General features: G+C 47.2%; 1 long non-coding RNA gene across 2 annotated transcripts in view; it reads left to right on the top strand.

Moving 5' to 3' along the window:
- The window catches only part of LOC147573471 (uncharacterized), a 73,870-nt gene extending 54,295 nt beyond the window's left edge, over positions 1–19,575 (top strand). The window contains exons 2-6 of one of the 2 annotated variants that reach the window (XR_015244805.1): positions 343–431; positions 4,748–6,068; positions 7,807–7,946; positions 9,324–9,504; positions 17,059–19,575. This is a non-coding gene — a long non-coding RNA (uncharacterized LOC147573471). Of the gene's footprint in view, positions 1–342; positions 432–4,747; positions 6,069–7,806; positions 7,947–9,320; positions 9,505–17,058 lie in introns of both variants that reach the window. The other variant, XR_015244804.1, reaches the window with a different exon arrangement.
- The last annotated feature ends 4,695 nt before the right edge of the window (positions 19,576–24,270 follow it).

Below are 24,270 nucleotides of genomic sequence, written 5' to 3'. Positions count from 1 at the left end.
CAATGCAGCAGCCTGCTGTAGTAGGAGTGGTTAGGTTCGGTCTCGTGAGGGGGATCAAAACCTGACTGAGACATTTCAGGTCAATCAGGAGAGAAGTCAGAAGGAGAAAAGGAGGGGTGCCTGCGTGGCTCAGCCAGTTAAGCATCAGGCTTCGGCTCAGGTCACGATCTCACGGTTCACGAGTTCGAGCCCCGGGTCAGACCCTGGGCCGACAGCTCGGAGCCTGAAGCCTGCTTTGGGTTCTGTGTCTCCCTCTCTCTCTCTCTCTCTCTCTCTCTCTCTGCCCCTCCCCCTCCCTCTCTCAAAAATCAACATTAAAAAAATTTTTTTTTAAAGAAGTAGGAAAGGAAAATGCTGAGACCATCCTGAGGCTCCGTTCAGTACCTGAGTGAAAGAGTTGGGGCAAAGGGAATGATGAGACAGGAAGCCGGGTAAGAGACTCTTGCATAATGCCTTGTGGAGGAAGAAGAAGATGGGGAAGGAGGTAGAGGCCGTAGCAGTGGGCCTGCCGCCAGCAGATGTGGTGACAACACCGGCGGGGCCGGCTTCCCGGGCCTGTGGCCTGAGCAGCTGCACGAGGCCCCTGCCTAGAGGGGGCACCTGCTCAGAAGGGCTCTGTGCTTGGTTAAGGCTTTGCTGTCATCCCCTTGAAGTTCTTCAGTTGTGATCGAGGAGCTTCACAGTTTCCCTTTGCACTGGGCCCCACAGATGATCATACAGGGTCCTGATGCGGTTGTATGAAAGCTCTCACGCACTGAGCTTCTACGACGAAGCGGCGTGGGCATCACCGTGCACACGTGACGTCATCTCCATGAGATGGACCCAACAGAAAAAGACAAAAAAAGACAAAAGAAGAACAACAATCAGCACCGCCTGTGAGCACAACCCCCGTGGGGGTCCTCTCTTCTCCAGGAAGCTTCCCAGTGGTCACAAAGAGAATGAGACACCCTGGCCGGCTGACAGTGGTCACGTTTGAGAAGGCATCCTTAGTAACAAAGAGCTGGCATCTCAATGGCCATGTCACGGAACGACAGGGTTCTGTAGTTCTTAGATTTCGCACTTGCTGCTGCTAAGCGTCTTACGTAACGTAAAGTAAATCCTAAGGTACCGTTCATTGATGGGTTCATTCATCCAACATCTGACAAACGCTCGGAATGCTGGTCTTAAGAAAGAAGCAGACCTAAGGAAGTTCATCCCTTCCTTCAGGAAGCTCTCACTTACTGATCTAAAGCATAATGCAAGAAACAGTGTTAAGCATAGGATCTCCGACTTAGCCTACAGACCAGGAGGTCCCCTGAATCGGCCCCAAGGGGCAAGAGACAATTGGGGCTTGACTTCTAGTCTGAGTCTCTTCCTTCACCCTGCAAAGACCTCTGCTTCTGGGGCATCTCCGAAACAGTCTCCCCTCAGCCAGCACGAGGCCCCTTGTCGCCTGCAACTGCTGAATTCCGACTCCAACCCTCCCCCCACCCCGGCACCCTCCGGACGCACTGAGTTGGAACTCAGCTGAGCAAACACGCGCGCATAGACTCTCCGGTTGAGTGGATGTGGGGAGAGGACATGGCGTGAAGTAAGAACCAAGGGTAAACTCCCACACGGTTGGAAGCAATACCGCACCGTAAAACCCAAGCGCGACCGAATCAGGGCAGCAGCCGTGCACCTGCCCGGTCTAGAACGAATCGAACCAGGGACAAGGCACTTCCCCTTGTTGGAAAAGAAAGAAAAAATACCAGTCAAAACAAAACAAAACCCTGCCCTAGAAACTGTGGGAAAAGACTTCAGGAAGTGCAGGGCCCGCTCCGATGTCTACCTCCCCGCCCCCTAAGCTTCCATAAACACTTACCATTTCATAAAAGTTACAGTTTTACACATGATTTCTAAGCTGCCAAAAAATGTATAGTGTGCGTGGCCCCCGCCGGTTCCAACATGTTTTATAAACATAACAAGCTGTAGCAGCCACCCCAGATGTTTTCACAACTTATTTTTTTTTTCATAATTTAAAATCTGTTCGACCTGATGGTTTTTGTTGGTGTTTTTTTTTTTTTTTTTTTTTTTTTTTTTTTGCTCCGTGCACATTTCAACTGTAAAAAAAAAAAAAAGAAAAAAAAGGAAACTGAAATATTATTCATGTGGTGCTATGCTGCTACACCTAATTTCTTCTCAAGTTCACACTGAACCGAAACGTCTCTAGGAACCTTAAAAAAGGCAGCAGCCGAGAAAGTGAGGAAATATGTCAAGGACTTGTAAATAAACAGCTGGCTCCCAACATATGGATTTTCTTCTATATTTTTCAGGTGCCACAGCCGCCCATCCGTATCTGCCAGCCCTACAGCTCCCGGCATAATTCAACTGTAATTGATAATGTAAGGGCAGATGGAGAGGACTGTCAGCCCCTCCCTTGCATCTCTGGGGACGCTGCAGAAATCAAAGCAGATGGCCCAACTGCATCTTCTTTATGTGTTGCTGCGAGCTCCTCTGTCTGCAGGATAATGGATCATTACGGCCTGCTGTGTACAAACACCAATATGCTTTTAAATCTGGTTCTCAAGCTTATGAAAAAGCCCCGTATTTCATATTAATTTGCGAAGCTGCACTTCACAAGGTCCACTGTTGTTAATTTATGATTTGGAAGCGGGCGGGGGAGGGAGAAGTTCGCAAGGAGAGTGCCCCACCCCCTCCTTCCTTCTCTCCCCACCCCCCCATTCTGGCTCCCTCTTGGCCCTCCCCCCCACCCCCGGCCCTGCCTCCCATGCAGCCGGCAGTGGTCAGCTGAAGGGAACAGCAGATCCAGATCGGCTGCTCTGGTATTTAATGGATGGATTGGATTCCAGCAGTAGAGGGTTTGCCGAACATGCCATTGTAAGAGGAGGCTGGGGTTCAATTTCCCATCAATGGCATGGAGGACGCGGAGGAGAAAAGTCTCTGAGCTGGTCTTTCCACGCTCTCTCTCACCTCCTTCTTCTTGCCTGTCCAGTGAGAAACAGGAATAAAAGAGGAGCAGGGAAATTAGCACCCCTACCTCATCACAGTGTCCTGTGGGGAAGGGTCCACGGCACGAGCACAAAATCAGAACAGCTTTCCATGGTACCCGTGCATCCATTCGGAAGACGTTCTTCATCTCTGTCAGTTCTTCACTGGCAAATATCTTTGACCCCCAGCTGTGTGCCACCAAATAGCCCGGGTCCGGAGGAGACCAAGGAAAACACACACCCCTATTCTAGCAGCTCGTGGTCGTAGAGAGCTCAGTTGAAAATGTGAGAAGAATACGATGGGGGCGCCAAGCTGGTGCCACACACTCAGACAGGAACCCGGAAGTGGAACACATACATCCTGCTCAGGGACCTAGAGGCTGTAGCCTTAGAAATAAGTTAAGACTTGGGGCGCCCGGGTGGCGCAGTCGGTTGAGCGTCCGACTTCAGCCAGGTCACGATCTCACGGTCCGTGAGTTCGAGCCCCGCGTCGGGCTCTGGGCTGATGGCTCAGAGCCTGGAGCCTGTTTCCGATTCTGTGTCTCCCTCTCTCTCTGCCCCTTCCCCATTCATGCTCTGTCTCTCTCTGTCCCAAAAATAAATAAAACGTTGAAAAAGAAAAAGTAAAAAAAAAAAAAAAAAAGAAAGAAGTTAAGACTTGACCAGGCAACAGTGGGGTGGAGAACCTTTGAGGAATTCTGAACTGGAATGTAGGAAAATCACATCTCTCCATTCTGGCTCAGGGCCTCCCTTGTTCTTTGTCTCATTCCAAGGGAGTCCTAAAGCCAGCAGCACATGCGTTATTTTCCTGAGATGGCAGTAACTAACGGCTTAAGGAAGGAGTTACAACTCAAATGCCTCCAAGGATCCAGCAGGTGACAAGACCATGGGCAGCTGGCCAGCTGTGTGGCCCAGGGCATGCGTGGCCTAGGGAGTGGAGAGGCCTCCTGTGTAGACCAAAAGCGATGGCTTCTGCTGGCTGGGGACAGCTGGGGCCTCCCGGTTGCATTCTTGCCTTTGGATATTAAAACGGGTAGCACATCACATTCATTGCCCCATTTGTTTCTCATGGAGCACCCAGAGTCCCCCGGGGACCACACAATAGTGAATGTCTATGAAAGAGCTGTGGGCTCTCTGCAGAGCCGCAGCGGTGAACAACAGACGAGAAGCCATTGTCGCATCCTCGTTTACGCCGATGCCAACCTAGATGTCAGACACCAGCCAATGCTTATGCCTTGTTCGGATCTCACGATTTGAAACAATACGTTCAATAATACCAACAGCTGACAAAAATGTAACATTGGGAGGTGTCACCTGTAAGACGAGTTTCCTAGTTTCTCCCAAACAATTTTATGGAGATCTGACAAGCTTGGGCCGTGTCATCGCTGAGCTGAGTCCCATCAAGGCCCACCCTGCTCCCTGTGGCTCTGGCCTCCACCCAAGCCCACCAGGCAGGGAAGCTCGTTCTGCTTGTCCACTCACAACAGATGATCCTCTCTCTTATATTCTTTCCCAGTGGAAGTTCAACAGCCTGAAACGCAAGGCAGCCTTACGCTCACAACGCAAAAGCCTTCGGATGGTAAATAACACATCGTTAGTCTCAGAGACAAACAAATGAAAAATGAAAGAAACCAAAGCCACATATGGCAGCCCCTAAATGTGTTTTTTCTTACTCACATGAATTAATTACGCAGTAATCATAAGTGAGACACGATGTTCATGTTCATTACCTCACAGGCTTTTTTTTTTTTTTTTTTTTGGTGAAAAATATAAAATAGTTCATGGTTTGTCACTCAACAAGCTTGAGCCCGGATGGTCTTCAATTGTCTGGAGCTGAAGGACTGTGATCCAGCTCCCAGAACCACAACACTAGAGAAAGACACGGGGTGCGGTCTTCTTCGATGAACAGCACAACAGCACAGATAAGTTTTAAGAGTTAAGATTCCCAAACCTTCCTCTCTAATCCTTTTTTTCAAAGCGTTAAAATCCTTTCTCTTTCCTTCCCTCTCCCTCAGCTTCTTTCTTTCTTTTGAAGCAGGTGGTGAGAGGGCACATCCTTGCCTTGCTCCTGATCTTAGCGGAAAGCTTCACGTTTCTCACCACAAAGTAGGCGCTTAGCTGTAGGTTTGGGGAGATATTCTTGGCCACGCTGAGGAAATTCTCCTCTGTTAGGGTTTTTAGCTTCTTGTCTTTGTTTTTGTTTTTTTAAAGACTTTGTAATTTACTTTTTATTTTTTTTAATGTTTATTTTTGAGAGAGAGAAAGAGAGAGAGACAGAGTGTGAGCAGGGGAGGGGCAGAGAGAGAGGAAGACAGAATCCAAAGCAGGCTTCAGGCTCTGAGCTGTCAGCACAGAGCCCGATGTGGGGCTCGAACTCACACGGACCACGAAATCATGACCTGAGCCGAGGTCACACATTTAACCGACTGAGCCACCCAGGCGCCCCTAAAGACTTTGTATTTTAAAGCAGTTTTATGTTCACAGCAAAACTGAAAGACAAGGTGTCTCATCTACCTTCTGTCCCCACACATACACAACCTCTCCCACTAGAGTGGGACTTTTGTGGCAGCTGATGAACCTATATTGACACATCACAATCAGTAAAAGTCCGCAGTTGACAGGAGGGTTCACTTTCGGTGTTGGACATTCTATGCGTTTGGACAAACGTATAAGGACACGCACCTGCCAGTATAGCATCACAGAATACTTTCATTGCCCTAAAAACCCTCTGTGCCCTGCTTATTCATTGATTCCTCCCTGTCGCCCTGGCAACCACTGATGCTTTCACTATTTCCATAGCTTTGCCTTTTTCCAGAATAGTTGGAATCATATAGTATGTAGACTTTTTAGATTGGCTGTCTTCATTCAGTAATACGCATTTGACAAGCATCCACGTCTTTACGTGGCTTGATAACTCATTTTGTTTTAGCACTGAATAATATTCCAACGTTTGATGTACCACTGTTTATCCCCTCACCGCTTCCAAGTTGTGGCAATTATGAATCAAGCTGCTGTAAACATCCGGGTGCAGGTTTTTGTGTGAAAATGTTTTCTGCTCTTTGGGGTGAATACCAGGGAGCAAGGTCACCGGATCCCACGGTAAGAGTATGATTAGGTATGTAAGAAACCACCCACTGTCTTCCAAAGTGGCTGTGCCATTTACACCCCAACCAGCTATGGATGAGTTCCTGCGGCTCCCCATTTGGTGTTGGCAGTCCTCTGGGTTTTGGCCATTCTAATGGATGTGTAGTGATTAAAATGGCCCTTTTCTTAGAAGTAGTCTTGTGTAATAAGCAAAAGTGCAATATCTTGTGCACATGTGGGCACAGCTCCTTACCTGCCCCTCGACGTATGGTGATGCTGAGTGACAGCAACTCTCTTTACCTCATTTCCCAACTGTGTGCAAAAAGGGACAGAGCTAGAGCTGATTCACCAGCCTGTCTTCTGCCAGGGCATTCTACTAACCACTTTAGATCTCAAAAGTTACTCCCTCACCCATCAATTCATTCAACTCACATGTATCGAATGCCTCCCACGAGTCAGATGCCTTCCTGCTCAACTTTTTTAATGATGAACTGAATTTATCTGGTTTTAACACATGTCCATTCCTAGGCAGACATTTTATTCACTCCCTTCTCTGTTGTCTCCATTCTGGCTTGGCAAGGTAAGAAATCATGTGTATGTCCAGCTCAAGCCAATGAGGAAGAGAAGCGGGGCTAAACGGGGCTTGGGAAGACCCTTGGAAGCATATTCTGAGAGCAGATTTGGTAACCTCGCTATGGTGTCTACTCACAGAATTATGAGGGGAAACCCAGTCGGTAGTCGAACCACCATATCGCAAAAACTAGCTTGCACATTGATCTTATATGTTCTTTAAGGGCCTTGTGACAATACATGAGCAAGGCCTTTCTGAGTTCGAATATTGGATCTGCGCTTACTTTCTATGTGAACTTGGGTTGTTTATTCAATCCCTCTGGATCTTCACGAGGGTTGTTGAGTTGCAGAGTTGTCTGTGAAGAAACACAATAAGGCCGAACACACACATATGACTTACCTGGCACATACCAGGTGTCATTTGTGATCATTCCTGTATCTCCAGGAACCAGGTCTCATTTTTCTGTGACCCCCCCAATACGCACAGTGCTCAGAGAATATGTTTTATTTTAAACTAAATGGATTTCTGCCCTGCTTAACCCACTATTTGGATCGGGTTCTCTTCAATGGGAATTAAAAATGTCAGTGCTTACTTTTTTATATTCTCTAAGTGTCTCTAATGCCTTTCCCCAAACATTAGAATCATGGCTAGTGTTTGCTCCTAAAACGCAAGGATTTTTAAGCTAGAAAATCCAAACAAAGCCGCAAGAGATCTTGGCTTTGTGGTTGGGGGTCTCAACTGGGGAGAAAAGACAAATTCTAAATTACAGCATTGTTTGGCCAATGTGGGACAATTTCAAGGCTCTTTTGCGGGGCATTTTCTGGGGGTGAGAGAGAAGACGGGACTTTACCCTGAGCTGGTCATGAAGTCTCTGCAACCCACCCCCTGGAGGCATCATCTGTACTAAGACTGCACAAAGCACAATGCTTTGTGAAAACCAGGGCATGCTTCTTAAGGGCTTGGAAGGATCTTGTCAAGATTCTAGTGTCATCTCGCCCAAAAGGACGTGCACGGGTGAGAAGTATCTCACTTCCTTCGGAAACTCTGCCTCACTTTCTCTACCCATCAAATGGGATGTCTTTGCCCCATCCCATCCCTAGAATGTTCTGAAGATACATTCAAACCCATACATGAGAAAGAGCTCTAAAACACACGCATGAAATATCTCCTCCATTATTCCAGGTGAGGCAACAGGGCAGTGTTTCAAAGGACACGGACACCAGGCTGGAGAGAATTAGGTGTGAAACCACTTACGCGCCTCCGGTTCTCATCTGGGAAGTGCAGACAACTACCTTATAGGGGAGACGCCAGGACGAAGTGAGGTATGCTGACAAAGTGCTTAGCATCATGCCCACCAGGGAATACTAACATGGTGTAAGAATGAGAATAAGAATAAGAATAAGAATAAGAATAAGAATAAGAATAAGAATAAAATAAGAATAAGAATAAGATATATGAAATGTTTTTTATGTTCCAGACATGGGATCAGATACTTTGCCTGCCTTATCCCATTTATTCCTGATACCTCCCCTGAGATTTGCATTGGTCTGATTTCTGCTTTACAGAGTAGGACACTGAAGCCTAGAAAAATGAAATAACTTTGCCCAGATTCAAACCAGGTGGGCTGATCACAACATGCAGCTCAGGAGAAAGATACTTCAATGAAACACACCATTCCCCCCCCCCCCCCCCCCGTCCCTGTTAGAGCCCAACCCCGTGCCTATACCTTTTCCCTCTGCAAATCTGCAGTGGAGCCAAATCCCCCCAATCTAGATCCAGTGGTGCTGATGATTGGAGCCTCACTATCTCAGATTGTCCATCCAGCAGCAAAACCCAATAGCCCTGACATTCTTTAAAGTGACCCCAAGGGTTTTGTGCCCTTCAAGATGGTCAGGAACAAGGAAGGACCCGGGAATGGTCAAAGAGTGGAGGAGACTAAAGACAAATAACAACGAAAGGCAACGTGGGATCCTAGATTGGATCCTGGAAGAGAGAAAAGAACGCGGGGTAAACACCGGTGAGATTCACACAGGCCGGCCATTTAGTCAATAGTATTGTCCTGGCATTAATTTCCTGGTTTGGCTTCACCGTGATCCCCGAAGATGTTAACTTGAAAGGGAAGCCGGGCGAGGGGGGAGATGGAAACTCTCTACTTCTACCACTTTTCTATGAATCTAAAAATAGTGCCAAGTACAAAGTCAAAATGAAAAATGTCCAGGCAACAAAGGAAGTTTGAGAAGATACCGAGAAGAGAGAAAGATCTTTCTCTAGAAGGGAAGGAGACACACACCAGGGATCCCCTGGGGTTTGCTCTCCAAGGAACTCACATCGGCATCAGCAAGCCAGCCTGTGGGCGCCCTCCCGGCCTGGAGGCACAAACGTTCCCACATGAGAAATTTTTCTGCTTGTGCCCAACGGCTGTAACCTGCACTAGGTCCAGGGTCAGCTTCCCAACCATTGACTCCATTCCCTCCAGCCTCAGCGAACCTGGAGCCCCCAGGTTCCTTGCTCAAATCTCCCCCTTCCCGTCTTAGGTATTTATTTGCTATTGTCTATCTCTATCACCTAGCCGCAAATTCCCTGAGAATGGGGCCATGTGGCTTTCTTTGTTCAGTGTCATACCCCAAGAGTCCAGCAGTGTCTCGCACAAAGTAGGTGCTTGATGAACCCCGATAGGACGATTTTTCATTTACAAGCAGCTGCTGGCAGTTCATAAGGTCCTGCCACAAATCTGACCGGTGCCCCCAGCAGCCCAGTGAGGTGATTGGAAGCTGAGACACCAAGAGATGAGGCCAAAGTCACACAGCCAAGGAGGAGCCTGCACTGCAGCTCAGAGCTTCTGACCCCCCAGTGCTGCTGGCTTCCCTCAAACAGCATCAGGTAAGGTCGCCATGACCAAGTGCTGTTCAACTTCCAGCACTTTCTGCCAGACACCTGGTGAGGTGGCTGCTGATCACAGCCAGACGCCAGATCCCTTCTTTCCTCTTTACCATGTGCCAAAATGTGTCTTCGATGCATGAATGAGTTGAGCTGGTGTCTTTTTCCCCAGCAAGCAGAAAAGCGTCTCCCTTCCTTTCACAAGCTTTCCAGAATCAGCATCATTGCACTGTAAAAGTCCCAGGACACTGCATATCATAATGTCTCGTCTTCCTGGAGAAGAGGGCCCTCTATTCTTAACTCGCCCTCATTCTCATTGTTCCCCGGCTCAATGGCATTTATTAAGGCAATTTATCACAGATGAATAGGTATCTAAGCAATGAGTCTCAAAGGCAGGGACTCACTTTTTTTTTTTTTAAGTCAACAGATTCAGTGGTCGTCTCCTTAATTGGTACTGACCCTGCCCTTTCTGAATAGTGGGTCAGGGCACTCCTTGAAGACTTCATATATTAGAAAAAAAGTCAGAAGCACCCCTGAAAGAAAAACTCCAGGGACGCCTGGGTGACTCAGTTGGTTAAGCGATCAACTCTTGATTTAGGCTCAGGTCATGATCTCATGGTTTGTGGGATCGAGCCCTACACTGGGCTCTGTGCGGTCAGCACAGAGACTGCTTGAGATTCTCTCTCTGCCCCTCCCGTGTTCATTCTTTTTCTCTCTCTCTCTCTTTTCTCTCTCTCTCTCAAAATTAAAAATAAAGAAAACTTAAAAAAAAAGAAAAAAATTCTAAGATTAGACGGATATGTCCATCCTACCCCCTGCCACCTTTGACCGAGAGCCTCTGATGAAGGGGCAATGCCAGAGCTTAGATGAATGAGATGCTATCAACTGGTCTTGACCGGCTGTCACTGGGAGGAAGCACTAGAAGCTGGTAGTCCAATGATCTACCCCGTCTGAGTTTTTAAATCAGCACCAACCTATAAACTATCACTATGAAACTGCACACCAGTTCCCCATGCATTGTTTCAATGTCTTTGCTCAAAGTTCCCATTCAGATTCCACTGTCTTCAGTTCATAGGTGAGGAAACGGAGACGTGGAGAGAGAACATGACTCGCCCAGGCATGCAGGAGAGGCACCAAGATGGAAGCCTTGGTTTTTGTGTGTGTCCTTCTGAGAGATTCTTGGTCTCTTTGGGCTGCTATAATACAACACCACAGATGGAGTAGCTTATAAATAACAGAAATTTATTTCTTCCGCTTCTGGAGGCTGGATGTCTCCGATTTAAGTGCCCGCATGGTCCAGCATGATTGCATTCTGGGGAGGGGCCTCTCTCTGGTTCATAGATGGCACCTTCTTGCTGCGGGGCTAAAGACCTCTGCAGAATCTCTTTTACTAACACTGTTAATGGAGGCTCCACTCCCATGACCTAATCATCTTGCAAAGACCCCCACCTATGAATACCATCACGTTGGGGGGTAGGATTTCAACACAGGAATTTTACGGGGACCCACGCATTCAAACCATGGCAGACAGCATGAGTTCTGGAATCAGACGGCTAGCATTTTTATCCCGGGAGCTATGTTCCCGACCTGTGTGGTCAGTCCTGGTATTTAACACCGCTATGCCTCAGTTTCATCATCAGTGAAATGGGGATGGTAAAAGTACCTAGCTCAAAGAAGACAGCACATACAAAAGGCTCAGTATAGAACCTGGATCACAGACAGCAGTCGGTTACTGTCGGCTTTCACTCCTCTTCTTGTCAGTACTATTTTCTCTGGGTAACTGGCCCAGAGTAAACAGGATTGTAGACTTAAGGAGCTCCATGAGTCTGTACGAGATGGTTACTGGTCTGAGGGCCCACTGTGAGAGCCAATCAAGTTCTTATCCTATTTACAATAAAGGAAGGCTAAGGTTTTGCTCTGTGGTGGTCTCTCCCTAATTTCTGTGGGCCAACCTTATAGGCGAACTCCTCCTCTGATAAGGTTTACATAATAGTGGAGAAACTAAGCTCTCTCAATCTTAAAACACAATTTCTTTTCATAGAATTTTTTTTAACGTTTATTTGTTTTTTGAGAGACACAGATAGACAGAGCATGAGTCAGGGAGGGGCAGGGAGAGAGGGAGACACAGAATCCGAAGCAGGCTCCAGGCTCCGAGCTGTCGGCACAGAGCCCGACGCGGGGCTCGAACCCACAGACCGTGAGATCATGACGTGAGCTGAAGATGGGTGCTCAACCGACTGAGCCACCCAGGCACCCCATTTTTCATAGAACTTCTTTTACAGAAAGGCGAAATAATTCAGTTGTGATAGAGGGGTGCAGAATCAAGCATGTGTTGGATACCTAAATCCAGCTACGCACGCTCTCTCTTGAGATAATTCAAAAACAGCATACAATTACACCCGGCGCATCCCTCTATTGTATTCTATAGGTTATGTGTAGCCTGTATACACTTTACGGTGACACACCCAATGTTATACACATCCAGAGTTATAGCTTGACAGCCTGATTTCTGTGCCTCCTCACTGGGCAATTTACAACAGTTACAGGGGTAACTATGACCTTTTGAATTTTGATCGGTCTTTTGCACCTGCCTCCCCTCTATATAAGAAGCAACACTCCTATGCCCCACTGTGTTTGAAGTGCCTTTCTGTTCAGGAGCTCAAAAGCCATTGCTTCTGAATGCCAAAATGATGTAGGATGGCAGGGAGCCAGTCGCCTGATTTCATAGATGGAGTAACAGGCCCAGAGAAAAGGCCGTCTCTCTTCCATCCCTGATGGTGGTGAGTTAGCAAAAAAAAACCCAAGAGAATGCCTAGGTGAGCCGACACGGGAGAACAGCCAGTGGCCCCAACACTAACAAATGGGACACACTTGCCGTTCATTTTCTAATGTAAATTGTAGAAGGGAACCAGGGAACGAAGGGGCAGGGAGAACAAATGGGATGGAATCAGAATCAGATTCAAGATAAACTGTTAATGGTTAATAGGGTCAGCCACCCACACAGCAGCCAGACCTGGAATTTTCCACTCTCACTCCTTGCACGGCTTTTACTAGAGACCACATGTGCGTTAGTCCACAGTTCAAGGAACCAGTTCTGGTGCCACTGAAAGGCGGCAGAAGTAACAGGAGTCACTTTCCACTCTAAAAATTGCACGCCTTCAAATGGAATACTCCAGAATAAGGGTGAGGCTCCGCATCGAGAGATGGTAGTGAACAATCATATCTCTCTCCCCCCCTCATCAACATGGCCAACAAGTAAGTATCGAGGGTTAACGTCAGCCCCATGCAAGGAGTTTGAGAATTACATCTCATTAAACTTTCATGACTGCCTTTGAAATAAACATGGTATTAGCCTTATTTCAGAGATGAGGAACCTGAGAACCCAAGGGACCAAAATCCTGACCCAAATCACCCAGCTAAGAGGAGAAAGAGCTGGGCTTGCAGCGTGTTAGCCCCAAAGCACTGTCATGCCCTATGCCAACACTCTTTAGAAAATTTAAGAGGGGTACCTGGCTGGCTCAGTTGGTAGAATGTGTGACTCTATTTTTTTTGTTTTTTTTTTTACTTTTTCTTTTTCAACGTTTTATTTATTTTTGGGACAGAGAGAGACAGAGCATGAATGGGGGAGGGGCAGAGAGAGAGGGAGACACAGAATCGGAAACAGGCTCCAGGCTCCGAGCCATCAGCCCAGAGCCCGACGCGGGGCTCGAACTCCCGGACCGCGAGATCGTGACCTCGCTGAAGTCGGACGCTTAACCGACTGCGCCACCCAGGCGCCCCAGAATGTGTGACTCTTGATTTCGGGATTGTGAGTTCAAGCCCTGCATTGGGTGTAGAGGTCACTTAAATTTTTTTTTAAGTTTACTTATTTATTTTGGGGGGGGGGGAAGAGCACAAGTAGGGAAGGGGCGGAGAGAGAGGGAAAGAACGAGAATCCCAAGCAGGCTCTGCGCTGTTAGCACAGAGCCTGACCCCAGGGCTTGAACTCACAGACTGTGAGCTGAAATCAGGAGTCTGACGCTTCACTGACTGAGCCACCCAGGCTCCCCTTAAAAATAAAATCTTAAAAAAACGACTACAGTATCTAAGAATATTTTAAAATTCAATTTGATTTTCATTTATTTTGCATGTGCCTTGTAGGTTACAAATCTCTTTCAGGCATGAGCGTTCCCCTGTCAAAGACAGGGCACAAATAAAGAAGGCTCAGATCAGTGTGTAGGAGACCAGTTCCAAAGGAGCAAGGTGAAAGAGGACAGAGCACATGAACTCAGCCGTGAGTCCCATGTTATGCCCTCCCCAAAACACACCCACCTAGAAAGGAGGAAAGAAAGGGTCGGTGTATAAAGATGTCACAACCTAGGAGTCCTAAGGGTAATGTCCATCTGATATGGAGTGCGTCCACCCCTGGGCGGAGGAAAGACAGAGAGGGAGGAAGGAGAGGATAAGATTAGTGGGGAGGTGTGCCTGGACCCAGACTCTCTGCCCACGACCACACCTGACAAGCACCTTCGCAGCCACAGAGCTCCCCACGGGGACAGCCTCAACACAGCACATCCTCAATTCTCAGATTCCACCTCCCGCCCCAAAGTTAATATAAAACCGGCTCACTTGGACATATTGTACTTCTCCACGGAAATGAGGGATTCTGTTTGAATACAGTCACGGCTGCAAATGTTCTCTTTTTTTTTTTAAGCTCCATTGACTATCAGGATATTCAAGCCCTGAAGTTGCAATGGAATCCTTGTGGGGAAAACTCAATTAAACCCACTACAGAATGCACACAGAGCAAGGAGGGAAAAGAACAAGAAGGGAAGAAAAAAAAAAAAGAAGACATTTCTTTTGAATAATAAAGCTCCAGATTTAAAATTAGACTGTACAATAACAGCCCTAATTCCTGGAAACCCAGATGGGGAACCAAATACATAATATATTGAGAGGAATTTATTTTCACAGACTTTGAGGATGGAATACGGCTTTTGGCACCTCACGCAGCCTTGGCCAGTATTTCTGACGGGTGGAAGAGGCTGTTAACCACCTTTTCATGGAAAACATACCTCCATCTCGAGTCAGAGGTTAAGTTATTCTCTGGCCAAAAGAAGCAATCCATCATGCTTCATTATGGGGCAGATCTCACAATGAATAGCATTTGGCAGAGATGGATAAGTTAATATGACTCCATTCAGCAGCGCTGTAAACGGATCTGTCACCTCCAAGACTGGTGGAGGCGGTCAGACGCCACTTGACATCCTGGGCAAAATTCTGGCTGCTACAGGGCAGGAGCGTGGCTGCTGATTTCACACCTGAATAACAGCCACAGCACAAATAGCAGCCGAGCATTTATTTAAGCATCTACTAAGTGTCAGAGTAGAAATCTAGGCTCTATCACTTACAGACTCTGTGATCGTGGGAGGGTGACAATCTCGAGATCAGTTTCTTTATCAAAGTGGGGGTCATAGGGGCGCTTGGATGTCTCAGTCCGTTAAGAGTCAGACTTCGGCTCAGGTCACGATCTCACGGTCCGTGAGTTCGAGCCCCGCCTCAGGCTTTGTGCTGACAGCTCAGGGCCTGGAGCTTGCTTCGGTTTCTGTGTCTCATTCTCTCTCTGCCCCTACCCCGCTCACGCTCTGTCTCTCTGTCTCTTAAAAATAAATAAACACTAAAAAAATTGTAAAAATAACAATAAAATGGGGGTAAAATCACACCTACTGTATAAGGCTGCACATTACATAAAGCTCTTGAGAGAGTGGTAAGCATACAGTAAATGCTTCACAAGGGTTAGTGGCTATTATCTTAACCATCTCAACCAGGGCCCGGACTACGGGAGGCAGAGGAGTCTCGGGTGCGACGTCTAAGGGGCATTCGCTTTCAGGCCCACGCATGGTGCTTCTGTAAACGTTGTACCCGGGATGCCTCTCTTGCCTCACCCTCGTCTCCACTCAGATCTCAGATTCTCTGATGCGGGAACCTGACGCTCAGGGAAGTAAAGTAACCTGCCGGCCGCCACCGTGCACAGCACTGGCAGACCCTGGGCTCTCAACCTCCCCGGCCCACTGCCTGTGGCTCCCTCTTATCACAACACCTGAGGGGCAGGGTGAGGGTACAGATGAGCTGTCAACTTGCAAATTCCGGTCAGCATCAGCGTTTGGAGCCAAAGGCAAAAACACAAAACAACAACAACAACAACAACAACAAAACATTCCGATCAGATGGAAAAGCTCGGCCGGCCGAACAGATGGGTTTCTTTGTTGGGATGGAGCACGACACCCCAACATTAGGAGGCCTCCGCTGAGTCTCTTTCAAGGCCCAGTTTAGGTGCTAAATAATGCAAGATTGCTTACCCTTGAAAAGTGGCCAGAGTAATGAAAACTGCATCTCCCTGGTCAGAGGGAAGAAAAAAAAGGAAGAGATACATGATTCTCCAGCAACACCTTCCTTATCAGCTCTGTTGGGGGAAGGAAAAAAAAAAAAAAAAAAAAAACCCACGGCAAATAAATGACAAAAGCAGAGGAAGCATCAATCAGGCTGTTGTGGGTCTGCCAGGCCCAAGGCTCGGCCCAGCTCCAGGCAGGAGGAAGGGGGTGAGCGAGGCTGCAGATCCGAACCTCAGTGCTCTTTGCAGCTTTTCACGGACTTTCTCCGTGACTTAGGCTAAGTGGCTAGCCTCCTCTGTGTTTCCTAATCTCTGGCACGAGGCATTGCACACACAGCCTCAGAATTCCCCTCCAGCTCCAATCCCCACAAGCACTGAATTCCTACACAGAAAAAAGAAAAAAAAAAAAAAGAATGTCCTGACATGGAATCTTCTCTCACGTCCACCCTCTGTCATCTGGAAAATTTTCTAGATCCTTCATCTCTGATGTCTCACCACTCCGACGTGTGTGTGTGTGTGTGTGTGTGTGTGTGTGTGTGCTTGATCAGGGAAATAGATAGATTCTGAATAGCCACAGTGAGAAATTTTACCCTTTCAATATACTTTTCTGAGTGTGTTAGTGAATGTTAGCAAGCTTTCCTTACCTATGGACATCCCCACTTAGAAGCTTGGTCACACACATCATTTCTCTGTTCTTACAACTCCACAGATAAAGAATTGAGGACAGAATGATTGTAATGGCTTCCTTTGACCATCCATCCATCCATCCGTCCATCCCACACTATTGTGACTCTTCTAGGCACTGGACTCTGTGCAAGGGGCCAGAAATTCAGAGACAGATGAAACACATGCCATGCAGTGAGGTCACTGAGTACATGTATTGTGTTAGAACTTAGTCCAGATCCTGTTTTACACACATGTAAGCTCTCTGACCTTCAGTCATGCATTTTCACTTCTCGGAAACTCAAGTAACGTTTCTATAAAATGGGGGTAATATCATGTACCACTTGGAGAGCAAGCGACCGTGAGATGATCTAATAACGAAAAGCACTTAGCACACGATCTGGGACACAGGCAACATAAATAGCCACTTTTATTATGCGCTTCAAGAACGTTCTGAGCCGATGGCAAGGCCAAGCGCGGAGAATGGTTATTTTTGTTTGATTATTTTTTGTTTCTTTCTGCAGAGGGCAGATCTCCCATGTACTGATGCATCTTGTGGCAGCCAAGAGACGCAGAACAGACCACCTGCATGGCTCTCCATGGAGGGCAAAGTTGGGGAATTGTGCAGACCAGCCTCCAGTTCCAGGCTTGGCAGTGAATCTGAGGAATACTCACCAACTCGTATTTAAAAAAAAAAAAAAAAAAAGCTCTGTTTCCTTCCTGAATCAAAGGAAATGCTATATCCCTTGGCAGTGCAGTCCGAATAACTTCAGCGACTCCCACAGTGATTCAGACACCGCCCCCTACAACAGGCTGTTGTCTTTCCTCCCCTCCCGGTGCCAAGTCCCAGGGTTTGCCCAGCCCGGCTCGGGAGTCCCCAGGCCCAGCTGCTCGGCCCCAGCGAGCCAGACCGGGAGGTGGATCGGGGCAACCAGCCTGGGGCAATCTGAAAAAGTCATCTTCCAGGAAATTCCAGACACAAGGCGCCCTGTCACCACAGTGAGGGGGACACTCACCAGAAGGGACTGCGTCAATCCCCTCCTGCAGTCTGGGCACTGTCGGCATGCAACTCGGCACAGAAGGTTTTGTCATTTGGACTGTAATAAACCCCACTTCCTGAACTCTGTGCCCCTCCGGGTTCTACATCAACCACACCGTCCGTCCCTGCATGTACCCCTGCCCTGTCGGGGCCCAGTGCACCTGCAGCCGCCATCGGAGGCCTCAGGTGCTGCTCACGTGTGCTAATGAAAAGTGCTCTCCGGCCACCTTGGAGGACAGGGGCAATGTGCTCCAGCTAAGGCAGCGGGGCTCAACCTTGACTGCACCCGAGAATCCCCTGGGAGCTTTCACAATCCTGATGACCAGGCTGCAGACCAGACCAATTAAACTACAGTCTCTGGGGGGGTAGGAGCCAGGTATCAGGACTTTTTTTTTTTAAGTTGGCCAAAGGATTTCCAGTGCGCAGTCAAGTTTAAGAAGACCTGGGACTGCAGAGGGCGTCCTTTCTTTTCTCCTTTCCCCCTCCCTTCCTTCCTTCTTCTTTCCTTCCTATCACCCTCTCTCCCTCCTTCCTTCACACTGTTTACTGAAGCATCTTAGTCTATGGTCAAAGCCAGGGTTTACAGACAGACCATCCTCACTTTGAATTCCAACTTGGCTGCCACTGTGTGTGCAAATCCTTTCACTTCTTCGAAGTTTGGCTTTCTCATTCTCATAAAGCAGGGAACATTAAAGGACTTACCCCCAGAGAATCCTTGTGAGGATTAAATATCACAGATGAAGTGTTTACCATAGTACCTAGAAATTAGTATGTGCTCAGTAAATGTGCATGGATTTTTCTTCTAGCTATTATTGTAGTTTTCCGAGAGCTATGCTAGATGTGGGGACAACAAAAGAAAGAACACAGGCTTAATGTTTGTTCGCACACAACTGACTCTCTTCCCATTCAGTCCTTAGCTGGAGAGTAGCCTTGCACTGCTGGCCAGGACAGGGTGGGTGGAGATTTCTCTTAATTAGTACCTATCATTCACTGAACACACCCAATGTTCAATCATATCACAACCATACAGGGCACAGTCCTGAACGTGTACTGAACGTGATGTCATCAGTGGCTCTGTGCCAACCCGGAGCAGAAAATGCTATTGATATTTACATCTTGCAGGTGGAGAATCAGAGTCTCAGAGCAATTCACCATTTCACCCATGGTCACATGGGTAGATACAAACCCAAGCTTCAAGTACCACGTAGCTCTTCTTCCTACGTGGATCTGGGGTATGCCTGCAAGGGAATTATGAGGGCTGGCTAGAATGAGGAGGATAAAGCAGGTCCTCTAAGCTGGAGCACATTAGGGGAAGGACACAACCAAACTGGGGTGACGCCACGGTATTGAGGGGCCAGGCACAAAGGAGAATAAGTATGGTAAATGGAGGTGAAGAGGGAGGGGTCTGGATGGGTCCAGGAGTGGGGGAACAGTGATGAGTGGGCAGCGAGTCAATGTAAAGTGTCCAGGGCAGAATGGGATGTTCTCAATTCATAGAAATCTTGGCCAAGTCCGGGCGCCTGGGTGGCTCAGTAGGTTAAGCATCCGACTTCAGCTCATGTCATGATCTCCAGGCTCATGTCCGTGAGTTCGAGCCCCATGGAGGGCTCTGTGCTGACAGCTCAGAGCCTGGAGCCTGCTTCAGATTCTGTGCCTCCCTCTCTGCTCCTCCCCTACTCACTCTCTGTCTCTGTCTCTCAAAAATAAATAAACGTTAAAAAAAAAATTAAAAAAAAAAAAAAAAGAAATGGTGGCTAAGTCCAATGATCCCACTGTATGTCCAGCTGTATCACCAGTGTAGTTTGCTGAAAATTAAATGGCAAAACACAAGTGGTGAGTACACATCTTCAAACATGCTTTAAATGGTTTGTGTCTGTCAAAAAGGACTTACTTTTACAACAAGGCTCTATTATCCACAGTCTGAGTAGCAATCAATTTTGAGAGTGGAGGGAGACATCCTTAGGGAGCATTGCTGAGGCTCCAACAAAGACAGGCTCAGTTAGAAATGCTGGATGACCTAGCTGGGAACACGCAGACTCTGGGTTTAATTTAAATTCTGGTTTAAATCAGGGCTCTGCCCCTTATGACCGTGTAATCTCTCTGGGCCTCAGTTTCCTCATCTGTAAAATGTTGCTGACCGTGCAGCTGTCTCCGTGCATTGTGGTGAAAATGAAATACGGCCAAGCCTGTCCAACGCTTAGAATGGCCCTCCATACACCCTAAGCACTCAAACGGGGTGGGGGGGTGGTGGTGTAGGGGCTATGGATTAGTTACCCAGGTTGTCAGACCGGCCACCCCATGCTCAGGAATCGCTCCCCCTCAGCCCAGGCCCCATTGCTCTTAGATCCCCTTCCATACACAAGTTCACTTTGCTCCTCTTCCAGAGCTAGCTGCATGTTATTTATTTTGCACAGTATTTGTTTTCCAATACTTTTACTAAGTAGGACAGCTATATCAATGAGGTCTGCTGCTTTATTGGTTGCTAATTGCTGGGGCATAATTGTTGCATCGTTACTTGGTGTTCCTATAATTCTCTGCAGCCAATCAAGGTGGCCAACTCTAATTACTACACAGTGAATTCTCAGGCACCAGCCTCCAAATGCTTAAAGGGTTCAGTTTACAAGAACTCTTTCCAGCACTTTTACAAGAAAGGGCTTAACTGACAAAAGGCAAGGAAGTCACGCCAGAAAATAATTTTTGAAAGTAATTTTGTAAGTATACATGCACCTATAAAATAATAAGCATTTTATAATTACAGCGGCATATATATTTCTTGAAAGCAGTTTCTAAGGTCTGTCTCAAGATCTTTGCACATTCAACTTGATCTCTAATGAGACAACAAGAGCTGGTGTTTATAATGATCATAATTCCAAGACCCAGACAGATCTCAATGGGCCTTTGCACACATCAGATACTAGCTATACTCAGTCTAGTTCTACACTAGCACTGCAGGCGTTTTATTATTTTCAGATGTTTTCTGGAACTCATAACCCACCTATGTCCTCTCCACAAGTCAAGGGATCCAAATATTCAATCCAGGGATGCCTGGGTGGCTCAGTCAATTAAGTGCCCGACTTCAGCTCAGGTCATGATCTCATGGTTCATGAGTTCAAGCCCCATGTCGGGCTCTGTGCTGACAGCTCAGAGCCTGGAGCCTGCTTAGGATTCTGTCTCCCCCTCCCCTTCTCCCCCTCCTCTGTTCACACTCCATCTCTCTCTCTCTTTCAAAAATAAATAAACATTTAAAAAAATTAAAAGAAAAATTCAATCCACTAAAAGCATGACCATAATGGCGCCTTGGAAGTACTCTGTGTACCGTGGCTTAGAAAGCGAAGTTGTTATCAGTAGTATATCCACGAGTATATCATTGGTTCTTTGCTTTCATTTTCCCTAGAGTAAAATTCATGCCTTCACTTTGGCCTCCAAGGCCCTGCACATTCTGGTCCTCCTGACCTCCAGCTTCAGCACCTCCCACCTCACCCCACTCCCTAACTCTGCTCCAGCCCCACCGGCCTTCTTTCTACTCCTCAAACAGACAGGTGGGTCCCCAGCTCAGGGCCCTGGCCCTCGCTGTTGTCTCTGCCTGCTGCTTTCCCTTCAACGCTTCCAGGGTCTGCTCCCTTCGCAACCGTACGTCTCGCCTCCAGTGCTTTCCCCACAAGCGAACCCTTCTGGAACACCTAAATGCCGTTCTCAAACTAAATTTCATATTATTTCTCTTCTATCTTGAATAGCCATTATCGCAAGCGGGTATTATCTTCTTAATTAATTCACTTGTCACTGTTTGTCCCTCCAGAATGTAACTTCTGTGAGGACAAAGCCTTGTTCGCCATGGTATCCCCAACACCTGTAACAAAGATGCTCCGCAATGTGTACCGAATCAACAGTTGTTTAACAAAGAACACGAACGAGTAAGTTAATATACAGCTTCTGCTCCTTTATTTCAACCTTTTCCAATCGGCTTTTGCTTTCCCCAGGATCCGTAAATATATTTATCGATTACTGCCTTATTTCGCATCACCACGTTTATTATTATCAGTACCACTGGTACTCAGCCAACTGCATTTATTGAACATGCACGGTGTAAAGCACTGTGCCAAATGCTGTGGAGGGAAATGAAGACCAAAGGCCATCACCACTTCCATCAGAAAGCCTTCAGTCTAATTGGCAATGAGAACAAGCAAATTTGGACAACATGAGGGCAGGGAAGGGATGTAGCAGACCCCCCTGCTGTGGTCTGAATTGTGTGCCTCCAAAAATTCATGAGTTGGGAGTCTTAATGTCCAGTACCTCAGAATGTGACTATTTGGAAATAAGGTCTCTACAGTGACAATTAAGATCATACAGGTGAGCCCTAGTTCAGTGTGACTGGTGTCCTCAGAAGATGAGATCAGGACACAGAGGAAACACCACGTGAAGGCGCGGGGAGAACATGAACGTCTACAAGCCAAGGAGAGACGTCCCAGAAAAATATCAACTCTGCTAACAACTTGACCTTGGACTTCAAGCCCCTAGAACTGCGAGGAAAGACACTTCTGTTGTTTTAAGCTGTCCAGTCTGTGGTACTTTGTTATGGCAGCCTGAGCAAGTTAATACACTCTCCAGAATTCATTTTCCCTTACTTGCATAAGTAAAGGAGGATGCTAAGGACCTGGCCCCTTAGCTAAGGACTGCATCGCCCGGCCTCCCCCGCAGGTGGATATGACCGTGTGACTAACAAGCTATAAGAACTTGGCTCGACCCCAACCCCCTCAGCCTTCAGACTCCAGTTCTAACTCCAGTTCAGGGAGGCTGTTGGTGGAGAATGCAGAAAGGGAAGGAGACACAAAGAGGTAGGAGTGAGGGCAAACTCTCCTAGATGGCAGACAACACAGGAAGAGAGCAAAACTCTCTTCCACAAGTCCCACCTAAACTGTGCTGCCTTGCTATTCTGGTCCGCCCAGAAATCCACCAAACAGAAGCCTCCAGAGACAATCCTGTATCCGTGGCAGGGCCAACAGACATCAGCCCCTTAAGCTTAGTACTTGTAAGGCCCACAGGAGGCAGATGAGGTGAAGAAATGCGGGCTTTGTTGTGGGGCAGGCAGGTCGGGCCGAGGTCCTCTAGTGAGAGTTTCTGACAGTGAGCGAGTCCTCGAAGGTGGGAGAAGGGCCCGGTAAGGAAGGGAGAAAAAAGCCAAAAGCAAGTCTAAGTTATTTAAACGTTCCATTAGGGTTAGTCTTCTACTGGAACAGAGAGCAAAGACGCCCTCTTGCCCGTTCCCTGCTCCCAGATGGAAACCTCGTTCTTGTACGCCTGATGCTACCTTTGGCTACATCCTACATTCAAGTGGATTTGAGGGGCCTCTACAAAACCTTACCCACTACTTTTCACGTGATACTTATGGGCCAAAAGAAATGCATTCTGAATCCCCAAGAATCAAACAAGATATTAGCTTTTGGAATAACTTACTTGAAAGTGCAGACTCCTCAGCCATTGTGCCAAACAAACAGCAGAGAATGAGCCCAAGCCCCAAAAGAATATTGAGCACTAATGGTGAAATTTACTAAAAAAAAAAAAAAAAAAAAAAAAAAGGATACGGGCCTCGAAAGATCCGGTGTGGTACCAAATACACCCCGTGATGTGTCTTGTTTTCACGCTGCAGAGGCTGAGAGTTTCTAAACATGGACCCTTTCATTTACCCCTGTGAGCCTCCCCCCGTCACATGTCTGGGTCTCGTGGGCCACAGTGGAGTTTGGGGAAAGCTTCAGGTGGAAATTTTGTCAAAGATAAATGGCCAGGCCCAGCAAGTGGCACTGAGCTGGAAGGAAACCCAGGATGTGGCACCATGAATCAGTGAGCTCCCCCAGGAGGAGAGGCGGTCTGCTTATTACACTCACCTTGTGTTCGATCGGAACCATACAGACATCAGGCCTCGCCCCGCAGGCAACCAAAGCAGCAGTTTCCAATTTGTGTGCAGCAAGTTGAATCCTGGAAACTCCAAAGTATAAGCAGGTTCGCTCAAAGTACAAGAATCATGAGCCACTGTTTGCCACGGCCCCTGTGGGTGGGACGTGGGGGGCTCCTGAGTGTCTGTGTGATTCCTGACCCTGACATCCAACAAGAGAGAGATCGGTACGTTGAAGGGCATCTCTCCTCACCACTGTATTTCCAGGGCCCAGCCAGGCCCCAGGAAATGCCTGTCCAACAAAGAATAAATACGTATTTTTTTTAAAAAGCAAACAACTGAAATATCACGTAGGGATTTAAATAATTTTAGAGATTCTGTAATAATATGGGCAAATAGCTCACTCTGCATTGTTTAGTGAAAAAGATTTAACATAATAATGTATATTCTGTATAATCCTGATTTGCTTATACTTATATATAACTGAGAGTACCTGTGCCAACATCTTAATAAGAGTTATTTCTATTTTTGCCATTATGGGCAATTTATACTTTATTTTTATGTCTTTTTATCTTTTAAGTTTTCTGGGTTATACAGTCATCATTTGTCATAACAGGTAAAAAGATAAAAACTAAAAATGAGACACAGCCCTTTCTTCTACTGGGCCTCCACGGTGCATGGTTGCCATACCGTAAAGAGTCCCCAAGATCTGTCAATATAATGCCCTGACCTGCAACATTCCCATGTGTGAGGATCACTTTGGAGGAGAAGCCAGTACCCAAATGTCGGCACAATGTCACCGCTCCTCAT

This window comes from Puma concolor, chromosome E2 (genome assembly GCF_028749965.1).
Source record: "Puma concolor isolate L17-30 chromosome E2, mPumCon1.1.hap2, whole genome shotgun sequence".
NCBI lineage: Eukaryota > Metazoa > Chordata > Mammalia > Carnivora > Felidae > Puma > Puma concolor.
This window is presented reverse-complemented; position numbering and strand designations above follow the sequence as displayed.